Source organism: Musca domestica, unplaced genomic scaffold, assembly GCF_030504385.1.
Source record: "Musca domestica strain aabys unplaced genomic scaffold, Musca_domestica.polishedcontigs.V.1.1 8, whole genome shotgun sequence".
NCBI classification, from domain to species: domain Eukaryota; kingdom Metazoa; phylum Arthropoda; class Insecta; order Diptera; family Muscidae; genus Musca; species Musca domestica.
Window position 1 is genome coordinate 18,551,037 of NW_026712409.1, and position 20,051 is coordinate 18,571,087.

Below are 20,051 nucleotides of genomic sequence, written 5' to 3' on the forward strand. Positions count from 1 at the left end.
GTTAGTGTAGATTTATGGTAATGTTTACCAGTGGGTAAGGCAGGGAATACCTAGTTTTCGAAAAAAAAAAAAACACCAATCCTCATTAGTTCCCTTGTTTTTGTCTGGGATATTCTCCCCAAGAGCTTTTTTAAAATAACACCTATGACAAAAAACTCTTTCTACCCAAGTGACGAGATCATAAGCTCAATGGAAGAGGAACCATAGAATTAAATTAAACTAAAATTCTTATGGCTTATGAAATATGGGTATTCCCTGCCTTACCCCCTGGCAAACATTACCATCGCTCTCCACTAATAAACAAACGTTGTTTTTATAAAAACAAAAATAATGGGATTAAGCCTGACCATTTTGCAACATCAAAATACTATGGTATCCCGAACAAACATGCCAACACTGTTCTATTAAATAAATATTTTTGAAGATATGATAAAATATGTGAAGAGATTTCAATTTAAATAGACGGAATTTCTTAAAATACCGATTTTTTTTGAGAAATATTAAAACAAGTACAAAAAAACATTGAGTACGGCCGGGCTGAACTTTTAATACCCTCCAATTTTTGGGTAAAGAAAACATTTTTAAAGTATCTGAATTCAAACGTGTTTCAAACACCCATAAAATGGGTTGTATGGGGACCGTACCAAAACGGGAACCTCTATAGACAATTTTATACTTCAAGGATTGCCATCTACCCAATCTTCTTAAACACAGTGATTAGAATTATCAAAATACCGAATATCGGTGGGTGGCTTTAGGAAAACGAGGATCTAAATATTCAATCTTCTGCCAACGGAGCTAGAACCCATTACGAACTACAAAAACCAATTTATTCACAAAACCATGGGAAAATGTGGCAAAAATCATCAAAACTCCGAATATCGGGAGGTATCGCTATACGAAGACATGGACCTGCATAGATAATTTTCTGTCTCAGACTTTAGTATTGTGTAGTCTATAAAGTCTCAAATACCATAAAAATGCTGAATATTGTAAGATACCGTTATATAGGGGCTATACGAAGATGTGGACCTGCATAAATAATTTTTAGTCATAGGTTGTAGTACCCATCAAGACTATACAATACGAAATTTGAAACAATTCTAGACAATATTGTGGCTAAAAAAATTAAAATACGGAATATTGGGAGGTACCGTCATATGGGGGGTGGCTACACGAAAACTTGAAGATCTTGTGAAAATATTATTATAAGATTAGGGATTTTGTCCGGATAGACATTTTAAAAAGAGGTTTCCATAAAGATTAATTGAAAAAAAGTTCGATTATCGGCCCGGAATTTGTAAACGGATCTCTTCACCATTACGGTTTATTTTTCCGCCACTTTGTCCAATTTGGGTAGAAATATTGCATTGTGCGTAGATTCAAAAAAAAATTAGGGACTAAAGATGACAATACATAAAACCTGTTTTTGGCCGGCTCAAGTCATTCGCTGGCTTCTTCGTAGAGGAACAAAGGAGTTTTCGATTGACTTAGTTCGATTTTGGACCTGTGCTCCATTGTTCTTTTCCGAAGAAGCCAGCCTGTGGCTTAAGCCAGTCAAAAAAGCCTTTTATGTTTTCTCACCTTAATTTCCCCTATTTATAGATATTCAAAACAAGTGAAAAAGTATCGGTCATTTTTTTGTATGTGCGAAATTTGAAGATTTTTTCAAAATCTTGAACCTTATGTGGAGCAGGTAGCAAAAGAAATGGTCCGATATCAACCATCTTTATAACAGATCTTGTATTGATAGAAAAATTGAGATACTCCATGTCTGGAATGGAATCGGATGTTGATTTCGCTTTTTATGAGCTTCATGGATATTCAAAATTTGGAGCATTTGTGGGGAGGTACCAGAAGGAGCGGACCGATATTGTCAATTTTCACACCAGACCTAGAATTGACGCATATATAAGGGTTTGCAAAGTTGGAGCAAAATCGGATTACCCTTTATTTTTCTGTGCAAAAAAATATATATTTTTTGAAAATTTCGACCACTTGTGGGGGAGGTACCAGAAGTAGTTGATCGATATATTCCATGTTAACACCAGACCTTGGGTTAATATAAATATTGGGATTTGTGAAATTTGAAGACAATCGGACTATTACATCACATTTTATGAGAGTTGTAATTATTTAAAATTTTGACCCTTTGTGGGGGAGGTACCAGAAAGAATGGACCGATATTGTCCATTTTCGCACCAGACCTAGCACTGACGCAAATATTAGGATATGCAAAGTTGGAGCAAAATCGGATTATCCTTTCTCTTTGTGTGTTGTAAATTTTCTTTGAAAATGTTGATATTTTGTGGGAAGGTACCAGAAGTTGTGGACCGATATTGCCCATCTCCGAGCTCGATCTAAGTTTGACAAAAATATTACGATGTACCAAATTTGGACCAAATCGGATACTCCCTTCGAGAGTTATCGTGCGCATCAGCCAGCCAGACAGACGGACGGATATCGCTAGAACGACTTCTGAAACGGATTTGGTTCAAAGAGACCTAGGAGACCTAAAACCGTTATCAAATGATATATACCCTCTGTAGCCATATGGCTGAGGGAATAATGAAGGGAGAGTAGAATATCGGGTGTTCTCTTCGCTTTATATGAGTTATAGGTATATATTTTTTGTGAGTTTTCAACTTTTCTGCAGGTACATTACGATTTGGGAAAGCCCCTATATAACGCCTCATTCTTGGTATGTTGAAGATTTAATCCACATTTCCATTAATCGCTCTCATTATATAGAATCTCCAACTGCCAAAGAAAAGCAACAAGGAATTTCAATTCCCTCAGCGAACTAGATTATACTACTCTAGAGGACCCATTACTGGATTTTTACTTAGAAATATTTCAAATATAAAAAAATATTTGCCTTTTTTCGCACAAAAAACCAAAATTTTCTTTGTCTTTCAAAACGTGTAGATCTTCTAAACTCAATGAACTTTCTACCGGCAAATAAATTTAAAAAAAAAAACAACACAACATTAAAATTGTTTTGGCAAATATCTGCAATAGAAACTAGATAAAAATAAAACGGTCATTTTTCGACAAGAATGAAAAAATGCTCTGACCTACATTGGACGCACACACAACGAAGTGAATAAGTTGTTTGCCTCTTTTTGCAAACACGACGACACGCAAATGCCAAGTAGCAAAGCAGAGCAAAAACATATAGAAACTTATCAAGAAGAACGTAAAAAAACCAGACCAGGCCTTGGGGTGTCTAGAGATAATGTTATCGGTGTGATTAACTTGTGGACCCTCCACAAGCCAAATACACTCACTTTACTTCCGAAATTATCAGAAAAATCGGACCCCCTTCCAAAAAAAAAAAAACAGAAACACATGCAAATATCTACAAAATACACATGCCTGTATAATACATACTACATAATATGTATATTAATTAATATGTATTCATGTATACACCCCCCGCATGTGACCAAGTTCTTCGATGCCATTTGAAATTCTAATGTGCAAAAAAAAAACTACATAACTGAACCAATTTGCCATAAATATTGAAATATGTATATACATATATATACAACAACCCACAATTTTTGCACAACACAAAAGTCGGACTTTGAACCCGCCAACTTGAAAAAAAAAAAACAAACAAAAACTGAAAATATTGCCGTGTGTGAGAGGTTGTTTTTATTTCTTTTTAGTATTTTGTTATTGTAGACTTGTCTATGACATTCAAGTATTTAGACATGCCAGTAGACGAGCGCGCTTTGGCGCTCTTCAAATTTATTTGACTTTTTCATTTCTCTGTTAAATTTATCAGCTACGACGACGTTTGCAGTGAGAATACCTCTCTCCCTCTCTTTTTTATATATAAACAGCAAAAAATAAAAACAAAAAAGTAGCGGGCAAAATAAAATCGCAATAAACACCACAACTTAGTTGGAAAAAATAGTTGGAATGTTGAAGATATTTTCCTGAAGATTAAAATGGGTGATAACTACTGCTACTACGGACTGACTGACTACCAATCTACTGCTGTATTTACTCAAGGTTATGTCGATGATACTGCAAATGGTTTTTAGGAGGAAATCATATTTTGGAGAGGGGGGGAGGGCAAGGATCTATAAATGTTTATGTGTATTAAGCGAACCTGTTGGAATCTATTCCGAGTTATTAAAAATAGATGGTGGTGTCCTTGTATAGTCGCCTTTCTCTACAGAAAATATAGGGCACACCAAAAAATTGTTATGGGTCAAAGACGGCGCTCATATGTACAAGATGTTTTATCTTCCAAAATAAAGTATATTTTTAAAATTATCTGCAGAGAGAAGATATTTCAAAGGTTTTCTGAGGGTAGGAGGCATTTTAAAGGTTGAATACAGAGGTGATAAGTCCGGATGCAAGTGCTTTGAAAGGTCTTGTATAAATACCCTTTAAAAGAATTTTTATAGAGGGGTTATTAAAAAAAATTACAGAAAAACAAGTAAAAAAATCAGATAAGTTCGGCCGGGCTAAACTCTTCATACCTTCTACTACTTTTTAACGAATTTGAAAAATTTCAACAAATTCCAACAAATACAGTTAAAATGATGAGCTTTATACGATGACTATACGAAGACGCAGACCTGCATAAGTAATTTTTTGTCATAGGCTATAGTACCCAGTAAGATCTTCAAATACGAAATTTGAAACAATTCCGGCATATTCCGGAATAGCCGGGCCGGAACGAACATTTAATACACCCTATCACTTTAAGGCTGTAGCACCCATTAAGATCTTCAAGTACGAAATTTGAAACAATTCTGGCATAATCCGGAATAATGTAGATCTTAAAATAATAAAAATGCCGAATATAGGGAGGTTATATCGGGGCTATACGAAGACCTGGACCTACATACATAATTTTCTGTCACAGGCTGTTGTCAAAATACGGAATATAGGGAGGTAATGATATATGAGGCCTATACGAAGACCTGGACCAGCATAGATAATTTTCTGTCACAGGCTGTAGTTGTACTTATTAGGAACTTCAAACAAGAAATTTCAAACAATTCCGTCGAATATTATACCTAAAATCGTCAAAATACGGAATATAGGGAGGTACTGATATATGGGGCCTATACGCAGACCTGGACAAGCATAGATAATTTTCTGTCATAGACTTTAGTTTCCATTACGAACTGTAAATACGAAGTGTGAAACAATTCCCGTAAAAAATGTCCCTTAAATCAACAAAATATCGAATATCGGGAAGTACCGTTGTATATGGGCTATACGATATCGTGGAACTATATAGTCATTTCTCTTCCAGGGACTAAAGTGCTTGGAAAGAACTTCTAGTATTGATTTTTAGACAATTCCAATGAAAATTTTGGCTTCAATCATCAAAATACCGAACATCGGGAGGTACCGTTATAGGGGAGATATTCGATATCATGGACTAATATGGGCAATTCTCTTCCAGGGGTAATCAAAACAAACTCCTTGTGTGAATTTTCAGACAATTCCGTTGAAAAATGTAGCTTAAATCATCAAAGTACCGAAAATTTAGGGAGGTATCGTTATATAGGGGAAATATGATCTATGAAGCTCATAAGACGCGAAATGAACATTCGATTCCATTCAGACTTGGCACATATCAATATTTTCATCAACACAAGATCTGTTATAAAGATGGTAGAGATCGGACCATTCCTTCTGGTACCTCCCCCACAAAGGGTCAAAGTTTCGAAAAACTAAAACGAACATAAAATCCGAAATAAGCATCCAGTTCTCGTAATATTTCACACACCCCATTATTTGTACTAACACAAGATCTGCTGCGAAGATGGACTATATTGGTCCACTCCTTCTGGTACCTTCCCCACAAAGGGTCAAAATTTTGAATATCCATGAAGCTCATAAAATGCGAAATTAACATCCGATTCCATTCAGACTTGGCACATAGCAATATTTCTATCATCACAAGATTTGTTATAAAGAAGGTATATATCGGAACATTCCTTCTGGTACCTCTCCCACAAAGAGTCAAAGTTTCGAAAAACTAAAACGATCATAAAATCCGAAATAAGCATCCGGTAGTCTTCATATTTGACACATCCCATTATTTCCATTAACACAAGATCTGCTGTGAAAATGGAATATATCGGCGTACTGCTTCTGGTACCTCTCCCACAAGCAGTGAAAATTTGGAATATCCATGAAGCAGATAAATCGCAAAAAATTAACATTCGATACATTCAGACTTGACACATCAATATATTTCCAAGAACCCAGAATTTCGGGTCAAAATCTGGGGTCTCGGGCCGTCCCCCAAGAAAAAAATTATTTCCCGGGATCAGGGTAAAAATAAATACCACGGGAAAAAAATTTTTAAAAATATTGAAGAGTTTTTACTTAACTTGAGTTAAGCCGTTCCATCTTTTTACCCCCTGTGGTTTTTAGTACCCCAGAAATTGGTCTTTGAATTTGCAAACTTCCTAAAAATTACAATAATTGCTAGGGAATCCCACACTTCAAAATTGTTATTTGAAATATTGAAAACAAAACATTAATTGCTGGCAAACCACAGGCCCCTTGCATGCTACCACGAGACTTATGCAAGTATTTTCTGAATTTATTTACGGCGATGCAGTGTAAACGGTTAAATGGACTTTGAAACCTGTTAGTTGCTCAAAAATATTTACTAAGTAAACTAAAAAAGGTTAATATTTGAAAAATATATTAATAAAAAAAAACATTTCCACACACACACACACACACGCTACCTACCTATATTTAGAAAATTTCAATTTTTTATATTTTTAGATGCAGCAATGTTTTCACAAATAACTATTTTTTTATTTTTTGATTTTTCCTTTTCAATCTGTTTTTTTTTTATATTTTTTCGGTTCTCCTCTTCAAAATTAACGATTTTTTCGTCGTTGGTTTTTTAATCACTTTTACTTTTTTTCCTTCAGTTTCTTTTACACCGCGCACAAATTAACGTTCACAGAGGTAATGTATTAAAGGTGGAAGTGATGGAATAAAAATACAAAAACAAAACAACAAATACGAATTCAATGAATTTGTTTGGTTTTCTTTGAATGCTTTCCGGTTTTTCCCCAAGTCTTTTTATTTCGTCTTCGTTTTCCGTTGCTAAACACCGTTTTTGATGATCCACGACGAGCGCCTCTCGAATGCCAACTGATTCAAATATCAGATGTGGAGGTCTACAAAAGTCTCAACTCATTCAATTTTATTTTTTTTTTTCGTAGTGAAAAACAAAAAAGTAAAGTGGCAGCGACAGCGGCAGGAAGGCAGCAGCAACGGACAGACAGCGAACCCACCAGCCAGCTGGTTTTGCTGTCGTCACATTTATATTGTGCGCTCCCTCTCAACATTGCAGGTGGCACAGTGGGTCAAAGTAATCATTTTTTTGGAGAGGGAAATCGAATTAATAATTAAATATAAGAGGAAAAAATGTGGTTTAATGGAAAATATATTGATTTTGTCCAAAATGGGGGTTATGGATCTACACTAAAGCTTCTTTGTATAGACATTTGTTACCAAATTAAAAAAAAAAATGCTTAATTGTTTGTAAAGTCGTGTTGTAAAGTCATGGGAAAAATCTCCATAGTACTTTGGAATAAAAACTCGACTTAAGGGTCCAAGATTTTAAGGTATTGGTCCAAAACAAATTTTTGTCAAGATTTCTTTGTACCACTAAAAATCATGCCAAATTCCCAAACATTTTTTGAAAATAGTTTCTGAATATTAAAAAAAAAATATGAAGACAAAGGTAAAAACGAGGACAAGGTTGGAAGTTCTTTGTAAGGTGGTTTTAATACTTTGGGCAACTATTTTAAATTATTTGGAATTGCAAAAATTGGAGTTTGCAAAATTCGGATAAAGCGGATAATAATTTTATAACATTTGAGTAACGGATAATGGTTTTGAAACATTCGGATAACTTAGTGATAGTGATTTAATAACTTTTTCCATAATGTGGACAATGATTTTACAACACTCGGATGACGTGGATAATGATTTTGAAATATTTGGATAACGTGGATAACTATTTTGAAAACTTCGGATAACTTGGATAAGGGTTTTGAAACATTCGGATAACGTGGATAATGATTTTGAAATATTTGGATAACGTGGACAAGGATTCTGAAATATTTCGATAACGTGTATAAGGATTTTAAAATATTCAGATAACGTGTATAAGGATTTTGAAATATTCGGATAGCGTGGATAATGACTTCAAAATATTAGGATAACGTGGATAATGATTTTGAAACATTCGGATAGCGTGGATAATGGTTTAATAAATTTTCTACAATGCGGATAAATATTTTGAAACATTTGGATAACATGGATAGTGAGTTTGAAACACTCCAATGACGTGGATAATGATTTTTAAATATTTGGATAACGTGGATAATAATTTTTAAATTTTTTAATAACGTGGATAAGGATTTTGAAACATTCGGATAACGTGGGTCATGTATTAAAAACATTCGGACAACGTGGATAATGATTTGATTGCATTCGGATCACATGAATAATAATTTTAAAATATTTGGATAACGTGAACAATTATTTCGAAACATTCGTATAACGTGGATAATGATTTTGAAACGTTTGGATAACGTGGATAAGGATTTTGAACCAATTGGATAACGTGGATTAAACATACGGATAACGTGGATAATGATTTTTAAACATTTGGAAGCGTGGAAAATGATTTTGAAACATTCGGATAACGTAAATAGTGATTTTGAAACATTTGGATAACGTGGATAATGATTTTGAAACATTCGGATATCGTGGATAATGGTTTAATAAATTTTCTAAAATATGGATAACTATTTTGAAACATTCGGATAACAAGGATAATGATTTTGAAACACTCTAATGACGTGGATAATGATTTTGAAATGTTTGAATAACGTGGATAATGATTTTTTAATATTTGGATAACGTGGATAAGGATTTTGAAACATTCGGATAACGTGGATAATGATTTTAACACATTCGGATAACGTGGATAAAGATTTTGACACATTCGGATAACGTAGATAATGATTTTGAAATATTTGGATAACGTGGATAATGATTTTATAGCATTCGGATAACGAGGATAATGATTTTGAAACACTCTAATGACGTGGATAATGGTTTTGAAATGTTTGGATAATAATTTTTAAATATTTGGATAACGTGAACAATGGTTTTGAAATATTCGGATAACGTGGATAATGGTTTTGAAATATTTGGATAACGTGGATAATAAATTTTAAATATTTGGTTAACGTGACAATGATTTTGAAATATTTGAAAAACGTGGATTTTTAAATGTTTGGATAACGTGAACAATGATTTTGAAATATTCGGATAAAGTGGGTAATGTTTTTAAACATTTAGATAACGTGGATAATGATTTTATTGCATTTGGATAACGTGGATAAGGATTTTAAAATATGTGGATAACGTGGATAATGATTTTGAAACATTCAGATAATCATTTAATAAATTTTCAACATTGTGGATAATAATTTTGACACATTCGAAAAACGCGGATAATGATAAATCATAATTTGAATAACGTAAATAATAATTTGGCACAATTCAAATAACCTGGATAATGATTGAGCATAATTTGGATAACCTGGATAATAATCTAGCATGATTTGGAGAAACTGGATTAAATGGATAATGATATGGTATGAATAATGTGGATTATGATTTTAAAATATAACTGATTCATAATTATTGAGATAATCCGAAAAAATTAATTAACATTTTTTCAAATCAGTGAAAAGCTTCCTTATATTTAAAAAAATTTTATTAATTTTTTGTCTCTCCAAAAAATTCGATCGTTTCCAAATTGTTACCACTGTCCATTAAAAAACAAGTATGCATTTGTTTTTGTCGTTTTTTCTTGTTTGGGGGCCAAAACTACAATTCATTTCATTTTGAGAAGAATATAATCTTCAAAAAGAGAACTATGCATTGTTGCAATAGTTGCGAGAGCTGAGAGTGAATAGAATTGCATTTTCTTGTAAAGAGACATCGAAGAGTGATATTGTGTTTTTATTTGGCCCACAAAATGCACAACTACGACAAGTTTGAACAATTTCAAAAGGGGTCAATTGAGCTACTCCATATTTGGGAGGCCGGTTTTGAAGACAGCAACAGAAAACTACAGCAATTTGTTTTTCCACCCATTTGTGGGTATTATTTTTTTATGCTTATCTTCGATTGAGAAATGTTGCGATAAGGACTTATTTGTGGCAGGCAGTTGAATGAATGAGAACAGCTCTCTCCCTCTCGTGGAAACACAACAAAAAAAAAATAACGGTGCACCACATTATGTTGTTTGGGGGGGTCTGTCTCCCATACGTCTCTCTCTCTCTTTCTCCGTATGTCATTATTAATCACCACAAAATTCGTCTAGAAGAAATTATGTGTAGCTATGAAGTTGAATGCGGCCTACGTGATTTTGTAATGTTGTTTGTGTGTGTTTTTGGAAAACTCCAGTTGCCATTGTTTTCAAAATGCATAACATGATTTCCCATACCTGCCTATTCATCTACCATATGACTTGGTCAACCTGATTGAAGGTGTTTATAGTAAAAGAAAACAAAAAAACCCACCAAAAGAAGAGGAAAACAACAAGCCAAGTTACTTGCATGGACAAGTTACAATAATGGGTCCAAAACAACTTTGTTATGTGGCTACAAGATTTGTTTTGCTACAAGAGTCACATACACACACACATTTGAACATCCATGTGCATTTGTATGTATGTATCTAAGAAGATATGGGAGCATTTTTTGGAATTTAAGGGCAAATCTCAAACCTGTTGATTGTCACGCAACAACAACAACAACAAGTTTCTTCATCCTCAATGGAAAAAAACAAAAACACACCCACCGTATTGGCCTCCACACTTATACTCACGCCCATATGCATGTATGTATAGGTATATTTTAAAAAATGAAAATAAATAGCTGCCTTTTCTATGAAACATTTTCGGGCAATGGAAAATTTTAAAAAATTTCAAAATTAGAAAATCTGAAATTCTTTTTGTGATCCTCTTTAATTGTTTTGTGTATTAATTTAATTGATCGCCACCAGATATATACCCACAACCAATGTTCGATTACTTAAATATATTTTGACTTCTGTTATGATTATTCTAATAGGTGACTCTCTATGGAGTATGTTTCGAAGGCCTGGGCCAATATTGCCCATTTCGTATCGGAGCTAAATAAATATGATATAAATATTGCGACGTGCCAGATTTGGACTAAATCGACCACTTCCATCACTTTATATGAGATATGTGATAATTTTGAGAAAATGTTTTGGAATGTGCGTGAGGTACCATATATAGTCTGGCCAAAGTATTCCATTTTCGTACTTATACTTGGTATGGCCAAAATTTCATGAAAATCGAACATTTATATTCAATTTTATGAGAAGTCATAAATTTCACATTCACAAAATATTTGGATGTGTGAAATTTAAAAAGAATTGGGTGCTTATTTCGGATTTTATGATTGTTTTGGTTATTCAAAACTTTGACCCTTTGTGGGGGAGGTACCAGAAGAAATGGTCCGATCTTTACCATTTATATTACAGATCTTGTGCTGATAGAAATATTGAGATGAGCAAAGTCTGAATGAAATCGAATGTTAACTTCGTGTCCTATGAGCTTCATGGATATTTAAATTTTTGACCCTTTGTGGGGAAAGTACCAGATGGAGTGGACCGATTCACTTCATCTTTGCAGCAGATTTTGTGTTAGTAGAAATAATGGGATGTGTGAAATATGAAGAGAACCGGATTCTTATTTCGGATTTTATGATCGTTTTGGTTATTTAAAACTCTGAGCCTTCGCGGGGGAGGTATCAGAAGAAATGGTCCGATCTCTACTTTCTTTATAGCAGATCTTGTGTTGATGGCAATATTGAGATGTGCCAAGTCTGAAAGGAGCCGGGTGTTAGTTTCGCATTTTATGAGCTTCATGGATATTCAAAATGTTGACCCTTTGTGGGGGAGGTGCCTGAAGGAGTGGACCTATATATTCCATGTTCACATCAGAGCTTGGCTTAGTAAAAATATTGTGATGTGTGTAATTTGAAGACAATCGGACACTTACATCACATTTTATAGGAGTTATAATTATTCAAAATATTGACCCTTTGTGGGAGAAGTACTTGCTGGAGTGGACCGATATTGTCCATTTTCGCACCTGACCTAGCACTGATGCAGATATTAGGATATGCAAAGTTTGAGCAAAATCGGATTATTCTTTCTCTTTCTGTGCAGTAAATTATTTTCTTTGAAAATGTTGACATTTTGTGGGGGAGGTACCAGAAGGAGTGTGCCGATATTTCCCATCTCCCAACTCGATCTAAGTTTGACAATAATATTACGATGTATCAAGTTTGGATCAAATCGGATACTCCCTTTGAGAGTTATCGTGCGCACTAGCCATCCAAACAGATCAAAGTATCAAATATCAATCAAGGGTATAAAAATATATATCCGAGCCGAGATCCACCAAATGGATTTTTTTCTTATATATTTTTATTTGAAATGCCAATAATTTCCCTTCTTCCGTTTAATGACTAAGTATTGGCAAATGACAGATTATTTCTCAAACCTTTCCTTTCGTAAACACGTAATTTCAGATAATTGCAATCACCTCTGATTGTTGTATTCAAAATCAATAGGTCGACACCCAAAACGAAGGGGGGGAAAAACCACAAGAAAAGATGTCAAAAACATTTTATCACGACATGTGAATGTACTTTTGCTGCCTTTTTATTTTAACTCAAATTTCTGGTTATGATAAGCCTGCCGACCACCATCGTTGATTAATAATTAATGTTATGACGCGCAAAGACGTCCTGATTATACGAATTCCGAAAAAAATAATAAATTTGCAAAATTTATATAATTGAATAGAAACAAAAAGTGTGATGTCTGGGCTGATAAGAACAGGTTGGACAAGGGACATTTGAATTTATTGTATTTAATAGATAGATTTCATTATTTGTTGTTGTGTGGGAAAACGAACGGCGTAAATGGGGATGGCAAAAAGGGGAAATGATTGAAATAACCATTTGGAACATGTTCAAATTCCATAGGTAGCGCAGTGTGGGTCTGAGACTCCTCCGAACGTTTTGCGTCAATAAACTGGAATATATATTGGAACAGGTCCCAAAAATCAATGGAAAAAGTTTCATTATACCCTCAGCCATATGGCTAGAGAGGGTATATATCATTTGATACGGCAAAAATGTGCCTCATCGATATAATGGTTTAGACCCTAGGTCTCTTTGGACAAAATCCGTTTCAGGTTATATTATTTTCAAACTTAAATAGAGTTCAGAGATGGGCAATATCGTTGCTCTCCTTCAGGTACCTCCCATACAAAATGTCAACATTTTTAAAGAAAATAATTTTCTGCACAAAAAGAGAAAGGATAATCCGATTTTGCTCTAACTTTACAAATCCTAATAGTTTCATCAGTTTTAGGTCAGGTGCGAAAATGGACAAAATCGGTCGACTCCATCAAGTTCCTCCACCACAATGGGTCAACATTTTTAATAATTATAACTCTTATGAAATTTGATTTAAGTGTCCGATTGTCTTCAGTTTACACACAACAATATTTTTATTAAACCAAGGACTGGTGTGAAGATAGGATATATCGGTTCACTTCTTCTGGTACCTCCCCCAAAAGGGTCAAAACTTTAAATAAACCTCATAAAATACAAAATTAACATCCGATTCCCTTCATACTTGGCACATCTCAATAATTTCATCAAAACAAGATCTAATAAAAATATGATAGAGATCAGACCATTCCTTCCGGTACCTCCCCCACATAGGATCAAAATTTCAAATGAACGAAACGATTATTAAATCCGTAATAAGAATCTGGTTCTCTTAAAATGACGCACATCACATATTTTTATTAATACAAGGTCTGGTGTGAAGATGGAATACAGCGGAGTCAACATTTCGAATATTCATGCAGCTCATAAATTGCGATATTAACATCCGATTCCATTTAGACTTGGTACAACTCAATATTTTCATCATCACAAGATCTGTTATAAATATTGTAGAGAACGAACCATTCCTTCTGGTACCTCCCCCACAAAGGGTCAATGTTTCGAATAACCAAAAAATAAAAAAAAAACAAAATCCGAAATAAACATCCAGTTCTCTTAATATTTCACACATCCCATTATTTCTATTAACACAAGATCTGCTACGAAGATGGGAAACATCGGTCCACACCTTTTTAATATTTTCGAAAAATTATCACATATCTCATATAAATTGAAGGAAGTAGTCGATATAGTCCAAACCTGGCACCACTCAATATTGATATCATATTTATTAAGGTCCGATACTAAATGGACAATATTGGCACATTCCTTCGGAACCTACTCCATAGAGGGTCAACAATTTGAATAATCATAACAGAAGGCAAAATATATTTAAATAATCGAACATTGGCTGAGGGTATACATCTGTCGGAAAAACCGACTGATACTTTTTAAACTTGTTATTCATTCTAAAGTAACCAGATTTAAAGCTGAAGAATCTTGGAATATTTCTAAAGCTCACGGATGTATGTTCCATCCATGATGTGGGGACAATTATATAGCAGCCATGACCGCACTTTATAAACCTTGTGTTTCGGATCATTGTCTTGATAAAAATAATAATGTTCGCCAAGGTCGAGCTTTTCCTTACAGAGTGGCAAACTTTCTTTCAAAATATGAAGGTACATAGTCTGATCCATAATACCCTCAATAAAATGCAATACACCAGATCCAGAGGCTGAAAATTAACCCCACACCATTACTGACCCACCACCGTGCTTCACAGCAGGCTTCATATTTTTTGGCAAGGAGCGCTTCATTTGCCTTTCTCCACACATAAGATCTGCCATCTGAAACAAAAAGATTGAATTTGCTCTCGTCCGTAAACAGCACATTCTTCCAAAATGGAAAAATCTTTTGATATGTGCTCTTTGGCAAATCGCTATCTTACTTCTTGATTTCGTTTGCTAATTAGAGATTTATGTCTAGCTCTTCTTTCTCTTTCTTTCTTATTGTTTGAGGGCAATATACTTTTCCCAAATCCTTTTCAGCAATTTTTGCCAGCTTCGGTGCACTCAAAAATGGATCCTTTTTGATCTGCCGTAAAATATACTTCTCATCGCTCAAGGTAAATATTCTATTATTTGCCGGTTTTGATTTATTTTCAATAGATCCATCTGTTTTGAATCGTTTTATGATGCACTGAACTGTAGATCGGCTTCTATTGTCAATCTCAGATATTTGACTTTTTACAAAATTTCTCACTTCAACAGCGCTTTGTCCTCGTTGTCTTCCCATTATTTTTTTTTAATATTTACATCAGTAAATACACAAGACGTGGAAATTTGTGATAAATTAGCTTTAAAGGACTTCTCTAAATACATTTTCTAACAATCGCGTGAAGTTGGACGCAGTTCGAATCAGGGTTGCCATATAAATGTAAGCTTTACGATTTCAGCTTTTGCATAGAAATTTGGTGAGTTTTAGAATACATGCCATTATATTGTTAAATAAATAAACACAGTACGCTTTTGTTATACGGCTAGTTCTAGTACCATATACACTAATAGGATTCTTCTGGTAGTGAATTTGATATTAATCATATATTGCATGAAAGAAAATTGTTTGCCAAGTGTACGAGTTTCGCTTGGAGCTACTGTACATTGAAATTTGCAATTTATACAGGCCATAGATTGGTGAAATGTGTAAAATGTTACTGAAGGCCTTACCTTTACCGTATGATTTCGATGTGAAACTGAATGGCGCCCAAATGGGTCGCTTATGTTTATTAACTCCCATTAAAGAAGCATATGAGCCATATAAGTTTTTTTTCCCATTTCTTTACCCATTTCCCGAAAATTTGTATCTTGAAATTATTTTTGTTAAATGTCCGCGGTCCTTTATTTAACTCCCTCTTTAAGAAATGCACTCCTGTAACAAAAGATTTCTAAAAAATAAACTGCACTGAAAATATTTTAAAATTTACATTTTTAATCTGATAATCCGAACAGAGCCACGTTTTAAATATTAAATCTCCAAATGACGGCATGACTGCCTCGTTGTTATTCATATTCTTCGTTGGCTTATGTAGCAATACATTGTTGAATATTCCAGAGATTGTCGAAGCAGACAAGAAGACCTTCTTCTTTTTGTTATTTTGGTGATAAAAAAAAGCAAAACAAAACAAGAAAACGCAACAACTCATTGACGCTGGTTGGCTGGCGCTGACACACGGCATCTTTTTTTTTTTGGTGTGAGCGAGTCCAAAGTCCAAGCTTTTGTAAAATAACATAAAGCTATAAAAATAAATTAACACAAATGAAAGAAAAAACTACATTTTTATTTAAGATACCCCCTTTGGGATGTATGAGAGTGTGTTGTGTTTCGTGCAGTGACTTGCTCTGTGTCTGAGAGAGAGAGAGATAATTTAAGAAAATAAAAATATGAGAGCAACTGTGCATTCATGTTTGCTTGATATTATCGTTCCATCTCTTTTGTGCCACAGAGTAGTGAAGAAAAAATCGAACTCTCAAGCAAACACTCTTTGAGATCTGAAGCTCGTACATTCACCTAAGCATCAGATGATAAACACGCGCAAACACCAGTCAAACGCGCACTACTTTTTATACCCTTATACCATACATAGTATGAAGGGTATATTAAGTTCGTCATTCTGTTTGTAACTCAACGAAATGATAATTTTAGACCCAAAAAGTATATATATTCAGGATCAGCGTAAAACTCGAAGACGATGTCCATCCATTCGTCTGTCTGTCTGTTGTAATAACGCTAGCGTCAAGACCAATTAAGGAAGCAAAAATTATGCACCGATCTGTCTCTTGTCTACAGACATCTCAAGTTTAAAGATGGGCTATATCGGTCGATGATATCGTGTAGCTGTCATAAAAAAGTACCCCCGATATTCGGTATTTTGATGATTTTAGCCTCATGTTTCAAAGGAATTGTCCAAAATTCTTCACAAGGAGATCTTCCTGACTGCTTTACCCCCTAAAAGGGAATTGTCTATAAAGGGACACCATATCGTACAGGCCCCATATAACAGTATCCCCAACATTCGGTTTTTTGATGATTGTAGCCAATTTTTTTCAATGAAATTGTCTGAAAATCCATACAAGGAGTTCTTCATGACTAATTTACCCCCTAAAAAAGAATTGTATAGGTCCACGATATCGTATATCTTCCCTATAACGGTACCTCCCGATATTCCGTATTTTGACGATTTTAGCCACATTTTTCAATGGAATTGTCTTAAAATCCACAAACGGAGTTCCTTGTGAGAACTTTTCCCTCTGGAAGAGAATTGTCTATATGGGTCCACTATAGCATATGTCCCCCATATAACGGTTCCTCCCGATATTCGGTATTTTGATGATTTTAGCCACATTTTTTAGCGGAATCGCCTGAAAATCTACACAAAGAGTTCCCTCTGAGTAATTTACCCCCTGGAAGAGAATTGTCAATATAATTGACAATATTCATCAAAATTATTTGAAATTTCGTGTTTGAAGTTTCTAGAAGGTACTACAGCCTGTGACAGAAAATTATTTATGCAGGCCTAGGTCTTCGTATAGACCCGATATAACGGTACCTCCCTTTATTCGGTATTTTGATGATACTAGCGACATTATTCACCGGAGTTGTTTAAAATTTCATATTTAGTGTTCATAATGGATTCTACAACCTACGACGAAAAATTGTCTAAGCAGGTCCACGTCTTCGTATAGCCCCCAAACCAAGGGTACCTCCCTTTATTCGGTATTTTAATGATTTTAGCGACATTATGCGCCGGAATCGTTTCAAATTTCGTATTTGAAGTTCGTAATGGGAACTAGAGTCTATGTCAGAAAATTATCTATGCAGATCCCGGTCTTCGTATAGGCCCCATATATCAGTATGGTACCCTATATTCGGTATTTTGACGATTTTAGGTGCAATATTCACCGAAATTGTTTGAAATTTCGTATTTGAAGTTCCTAATACGTACTACAGCCTGTGACTAAAAATTGTGTATGGAGGTCCAGGTCTTGGTATAGCCCCGATATAACGGTTCTTCCATTATATTCGATATTTTGATGATTTTAGCTGTTTTATTCACCAGCATTTTTCTCAAGTTTCGTATTTTAATATTGTAATGGCTTATGGCAAAAGTTGCCTATGCAGGTCCACGTTTTCGTGAAGACTATATTCTATATTTTTAAGAAGATCTATATTCGGTATTTTTAAGATTTTAACCGAATTTTTATCAAATTTATTTATTTATTTTTTTTTTTTGTTAATTTCCAAATTTGTTCCAAATGACGGAGGGTATTCAAAATTCGGCCCGGCCGAAATTACATATTTTTTACTTGTTTAATTAAAATTTGGAGCATTCCCACAACATTTCATAGATATACTGTTGTGTCATTTTTCTGAGAGAGCATCCCATCTCTTGTTTTGCAATAATCTCTTCTCTTTTTTTGTACCATATAAATGCATCAATCTAAATCGACCTTAAACCAATTCACAAGACTTGTTTACGTCGGAACGGGAGACCTCAAAAAAAAAAATTAATAAACATCGAAAAATAAAACAGGTTTAGGTATTTAAATACAAAGTAGATTGGACTAAATTCGTATCCCGTGTGCATTTTTAGTAGACAAAATACATACACAGTGTGGTACAAAACTGAGCAAACTATTGGAAAAAAATATGAAAAACAAGAACACTGGAAGCAGATACAGTCGACCGAAGTATTCCATTTTCAGGTTTCATCTATTACAAATATAAATATTGGTATGGCAAAAATTACAAGAAAATCGAAAATTTATATCAAATTTTAAACGAAATCCATATTTTCCATATTCAACTCATGTCCCAGGTTGAGAGAAATATTTAGATATGGCAAGTTGTAAAGAATCGCTGACTAATTTCGCAAGTTATGACAGATTAAAGAATTGGAAATTGTGATCCTTTGTGGGAGAGGTACCAGAAGAGGCTCGCAGATATATATCATCTTCATAAGAGATCTTGTGTTACCAAAAATATTTGGATGTGTGAAATTTAAAGAGAGTTGGTTGCTTATTTCGCTTTGTTTGAGCGTTTTGTTTTTTAAAATCTTGAACCCTATGTGGGGTTGGTACCAGAAGGAATGGTCCGATCTCCACCATCTTCATAACAGATCTTGTGTTGATGGAAATATTGAAATGTGCCAAGTCTGAATGGAATCAAATGTTAATTTCGTGTTTTATGAACTTCATGGATATTCACAATTTTGACCCCTTGTGGGGGAGGTACCAGAAGGAGTAAACTAATTTATCCCATCTTCACAGCATATCTTGTATTAGTAAAAACAATGGGATGTGCGAACTATGAAGAGAGCCGGATGCCTATTTCGGTTTTTATGATCGTTTTGATTATTCAAAACTTTAACCCTTTGTGGGAGAGGTACTAGAAGGATTGGTCCGATCCCCACCATCTTTATAACAGATCTTGTGTTGATGAAAATATTGAGTTGTACCAAGTTTGAATGGAATCGGATGTTAATTTCGCGTTTTCTGAGGTTCATGACTATTCAAAATTTTGACCCTTTGTGGGAGAGGTACCAGCAGGAGTGAACCGATATATCCCATCTTCACCCCAGACCTTGGGTTAAAGAAAATACTATGATGTGTGTAATTTGAAGAAACCCGTATGCTTATTTCAGATTTTATGATCGTTTTCGTTATTCAAAATTTTGACCCTTTGTAGGGGAGGTACCAGAAGGAGTGAACCGATCTCTACCATCTTCACACCAGACCTTGGGTTAATGAAAATATTGTGATGTGTGTAATTTGAAGATAATCGGACACTTACGTCCTATTTTATACGAATTACAATTATTCAAAATTTAGACCCTCTGTGTGGGAGGTACTTGATGGAGTGGACCGATATTGTCTATTTTCGCACCTGACCTAGCTC

At 34.4% G+C, this 20,051-nt stretch overlaps 1 protein-coding gene across 4 annotated transcripts in view; it reads right to left on the reverse strand.

Moving 5' to 3' along the window:
* The window catches only part of LOC101898663 (carnitine O-palmitoyltransferase 1, liver isoform), a 53,206-nt gene that overhangs the window by 28,465 nt on the left and 4,690 nt on the right, over positions 1-20,051 (reverse strand). The window contains exon 1 of one of the 4 annotated variants that reach the window (XM_005183695.4): positions 6,745-7,192. The exons of 2 other annotated variants lie outside the window; for them this stretch is intronic. The gene's annotated coding sequence lies outside the window, so the exon portion shown is untranslated. Of the gene's footprint in view, positions 1-6,744; positions 7,193-20,051 lie in introns of those variants that run through there. One more of the 4 variants, XM_005183693.4, reaches the window with a different exon arrangement.